Raw genomic sequence first — 5,000 nt, forward strand, 5'->3', positions numbered from 1 at the left:
TAGTAGGTGGCGGTGAGATTAGGTGAGATTAGGTGAGATCAGGTTAGATTAGGTGAGATCAGGTGAGATCAGATGAGATCAGTCTTCATCTCCAGCAGAACCCCAGAAGCATGTTCTCCCCAGGGGACGACAGTCTCTCATATCACTGCAGTCCCTCATTTCCTCTCGGCCTGATAACGAGAACTCATCAGGGTGGCAAACACCCCTGAATGTATGAGAGAGATGTGAGTTACTGTAGAATTAAAGTATGAGAGAGATGTGAGTTACTGTAGAATTAAAGTATGAGAGATGTGAGTTACTGTAGAATTAAAGTATGAGAGGTGTGAGTTACTGTAGAATTAAAGTATGAGCGAGGTGTGAATTACTGTAGAATTAAAGTATGATATCGATGTGTGTTACTGAGGTAGACCTGAACCTGAACATTAAGAATTGTGCATGTATGTGTGTGTGTGTGTGTTTGTGTGTGTGTGTGTCTAGGCCATTCACCTGAACATTAAGCAACGTCTTTGCTTTGAAGGTGTTTTTCCTGCTCAGAGTCTGCTGTGTAGTGTCTCTGTCCACATGCAGACTACGAGTGTGTTAAGAGTTGTGTGTGTGGTGTCTCTGTCCACATGCACACAGACTACGAGTGTGTTAAGAGTTCTGTGTGTAGTGTCTCTGTCCACATGCAAACTACGAGTGTGTTAAGAGTTGTGTGTGTAGTGTCTCTGTCCACATGCACACAGACTGCGAGTGTGTTAAGAGTTGTGTGTGTAGTGTCTCTGTCCACATGCAGACTACGAGCGTGTTGAGTTGTGTGTGTGGTGTCTCTGTCCACATGCACACAGACTGCGAGTGTGTTAAGAGTTGTGTGTGTAGTGTCTCTGTCCACATGCAGACTACGAGTGTGTTGAGTTGTGTGTGTGGTGTCTCTGTCCACATGCACACAGACTGCGAGTGTGTTAAGAGTTGTGTGTGTAGTGTCTCTGTCCACATGCACACAGACTGCGAGTGTGTTAAGAGTTGTGTGTGTAGTGTCTCTGTCCACATGCAGACTGCGAGTGTGTTGAGTTGTGTGTGTAGTGTCTCTGTCCACATGCAAACTACGAGTGTGTTAAGAGTTCTGTGTGTAGTGTCTCTGTCCACATGCACACAGACTGCGAGTGTGTTAAGAGTTGTGTGTGTAGTGTCTCTGTCCACATGCACACAGACTGCGAGTGTGTTAAGAGTTGTGTAGTGTCTCTGTCCACATGCAGACTACGAGTGTGTTGAGTTGTGTGTGTAGTGTCTCTGTCCACATGCAGACTACGAGTGTGTTAAGAGTTGCGTGTGTAGTGTCTCTGTCCACATGCACACAGACTACGAGTGTGTTGAGTTGTGTGTGTAGTGTCTCTGTCCACATGCAGACTACGAGTGTGTTAAGAGTTGTGTGTGTGGTGTCTCTGTCCACATGCACACAGACTACGAGTGTGTTAAGAGTTCTGTGTGTAGTGTCTCTGTCCACATGCAAACTACAAGTGTGTTAAGAGTTGTGTGTGTAGTGTCTCTGTCCACATGCACACAGACTGCGAGTGTGTTAAGAGTTGTGTGTGTAGTGTCTCTGTCCACATGCAGACTACGAGTGTGTTAAGAGTTGTGTGTGTAGTGTCTCTGTCCACATGCAGACTGCGAGTGTGTTGAGTTGTGTGTGTAGTGTCTCTGTCCACATGCAGACTACGAGTGTGTTGAGTTGTGTGTGTAGTGTCTCTGTCCACATGCAGACTACGAGTGTGTTGAGTTGTGTGTGTGGTGTCTCTGTCCATGTCCTCCAGAGAGCTCCGCCCTGCTCTCTCCCTCTCACATTTGATTGGTTGTGTTTCTTTATGCATCCATCATGCATGTAACCTTTGTTTGGTGGTTAGGGTCACGTGACATTAACCTTTGCGTGGGGGGTTAGGATCACATGACTTTAACCGTTGCCTGCTGTCAGCTCTTCCGATCACTGTCTGTCTGCCAGACGCTGACACAGGGACCAGGCAAGAACACTGAGGACATTCCTGAACCAGTAACACCCAGGACACGTCGCCTTGAATTACCCAGTCAGCCATGTAAGCCTATTAGCCTGAAAAAGTGCTTCAAAGCACAATGCAGCCCTGCACCAGGCACTCAGAGAGACTCCCATTTAGCTGTGTGTGTGTGTGTGTGTGTGTGTGTGTGTTACATATTTGGGAAGCAGGTCTTTTGATACCTACATTAGTGAAGAACTGGAGGCTGATTGCTTGTCGTTATGTCGCTAAAATAATGACCATTAACGAATCTCGTAAGAGCCTCTGCTAACATGAACCGTAAACTGTAATGCAAACACACGCATTTGTGCACAAGTGGAAGGACAGTTTTCCTCTGTCTGCAGGACACACAAAAACTATAATAATACATTCTGCACATTTTGAAGGAAAGTTTTAAATGAAGGTTTTAAAATGAACAGATTGTCGTGACCACCAATACCACACACTAGCACTACAGTATCAAATCAATTCTATTTATTTTGAACAAGGGATATTGTCTGTTTGGAGAGGAGAGGTGCGTGTTTAGAGAGGTGTGTGTTTAGTTAGAGGGCGTGTTTGGAGAGGAGAGTTGTGTGTAGTTAGCGGGTGTGTTTGAAGAGGTGTGTTTAGTGGATGTGTTTGGAGAGGTGTGTGTTTAGTTAGAGGGTGTGTTTGCAGAGGTGAAGTGTGTGTTTAGTTAGCGGGTGTTTTTAGTTAGAGGGTGTGTTTGGAGAGGTATGTGTTTAGTTAGAGGGTGTGTTTGGTTAGCGGGTGTTTTTGGAGAGGTGTGTGTTTAGTGGGTGTGTTTGGAGAGGTGTGTGTTTAGTGGGTGTGTTTGGAGAGGTGTGTGTTTAGTTAGAGGATATGTTTGGAGAGGAGAGATGTGTGTTTAGTTAGAGGGTGTGTTTGGAGAGGAGAGGTGTGTGTTTAGTTAGAGGGTGTGTTTGGAGAGGAGAGGTGTGTGTTTAGTTAGAGGGTGTGTTTGGAGAGGAGAGATGTGTGTTTAGTTAGAGGGTGTGTTTGGAGAGGAGAGGTGTGTGTTTAGTTAGAGGGTGTGTTTGGAGAGGAGAGGTGTGTGTTTAGTTAGATGATGTGTTTGGAGAGGAGAGGTGTGTGTTTAGTTTGAGGGTTTGTTTAGAGAGATGAGGTGTGTGTTTAGTTAGCGGGTGTGTTTAGTTAGAGGGTGTGTTTGGAGAGGTGTGTGTTTAGTTAGCAGGTGTGTTAGGAGAGGTGAGGTGTTTGTTTAGTTAGATGGTGTGTTTGGAGAGGTATGTTTTAGTTAGCGGGTGTGTTTGGAAAGGAGAGGTGTGTGTTTAGTTGGAGTGTGTGTTTGGAGAGGTGAGGTGTGTGTTTAGTAGAGGGTGTGTTTGGAGAGGTGCGTATTTAGTTAGCGGGTGTGTTTGAAGAGTTGTGTGTTTAGTTAGTGGGTGTGTTTGGAGAGGAGAGATGTGTGTTTAGTTAGTGGGTGTGTTAGGAGAGGTGAGGTGTGTGTTTAGTTAGAGCTCAACGCAGGCACATGACATTCTTACTTTCCCTTTCTGTTCGGAGCCTCATCGAGTTGGAGGAGAACTTCAGGTGCCATTCTGACTCCGAACGAGGTCACTGGAATATGGAACAAGCTCTCCCATTCTGCTCGTCCCCTTGTGTCGTCCCTCCAGTTTCGAGCTTCATTAGCCTGCTTACGCGAGCAGGGACCCACTTACCCGCTGCGACCCGTTGGGATCGGCAAATTGAAAACTCAGATTTAATTGCGTTCCTTTATTTCCATGGGAACGGGTCCCTGTTCCGCACCCACTGCCTATCGGCACCAAGACAAAGCGCGCAGAACGAATGTCACTATCTGGGGTGGCTTTGGCCCGGCGACTCTAACCCCCGATCGGCTGAGACAGTCCAGCGGGGATCTTGCGTTGGGAACAACAGGGCCAGGTTCTCAGGAGGTTGGCGGGGCTGCATGACTTTCATGACCTTCAGAGAAAAGGTCAATCCTCTTGTTTTTGGTTTCCTGGGTGAGTCTCCGATGTTTGGATCAAACAGTGTGGACATCTCTCCACATCTCTACCTCTCCATCTCTATCCACTCTGAATGGTACTGCCATGATGTAACAATTTTCTTACAAAAAAATGCACATCTCAGCGTATGAACGTGACTCAGTGTGCGCACAAGGTCTTTAACATTTTAGGTCATTTTAACCTTGCGGTTCAACCAGACTACTCATTTATACTGCGGTGACCTGTATGACTGTGATGATAAGCTTACTTTTAAAGGATGTACCAATTATAATATTCCTTCACACTACAAATTTGAAAAGATATTGGGTTCTAGAAATTTCTTGCACATTTCTGCCTTTGACAAATAGTTTCTGATATTTCAGCCTGGATATGCATTGGCATAATTAATAGACCACTCCATTCAGTCCTGTTTTAAATTATGAACTTTCTGAGAATGGCTTTGGGGCTTGATGAATGTTTTTCATAACTCTGCAACATCCGGACCGAGCGAAGCAGAAACAAGTCTGCCCGAGGCCTGTTCTGGAGTTGTTTTAATCAGCAGAGAATTATCACTAGTAAGGAACTGATTTATTGGGTACATTTGTAAAGGAGACCATGATGGAAACATTTACAGTCCTGACCTCTTAAACACTTACAGTCCTGATCTCTTAAACACTGACAGTCCTGATCTCTCAAACACTTACAGTCCTGACCTCTTAAACACTTACAGTCCTGATCTCTCAAACACTTACAGTCCTGATCTCTTAAACACTTACAGTCCTGATCTCTTAAACACCTACTGGGTTTAAAAACAATGTTGATCTTAATTTAGGAACCAAATGAATAACATGCATATGGATAAATAAATCTTGAGAGGAATAAGTTCTGTGTGGGTGACTCAGGCCTCTGGACTCTGTAGGGATGGGGGTACTATTTACCCACCACCGTAGCGGACACCCACCAGCCCTTAGGAAAAGCTGGAATGCAGTGTCCGGACAGCCGTGGTTAA

Source organism: Electrophorus electricus, chromosome 18 (genome assembly GCF_041902795.1).
Source record: "Electrophorus electricus isolate QZ-2024a chromosome 18, ASM4190279v1, whole genome shotgun sequence".
In the NCBI taxonomy this organism is placed as follows: domain Eukaryota; kingdom Metazoa; phylum Chordata; class Actinopteri; order Gymnotiformes; family Gymnotidae; genus Electrophorus; species Electrophorus electricus.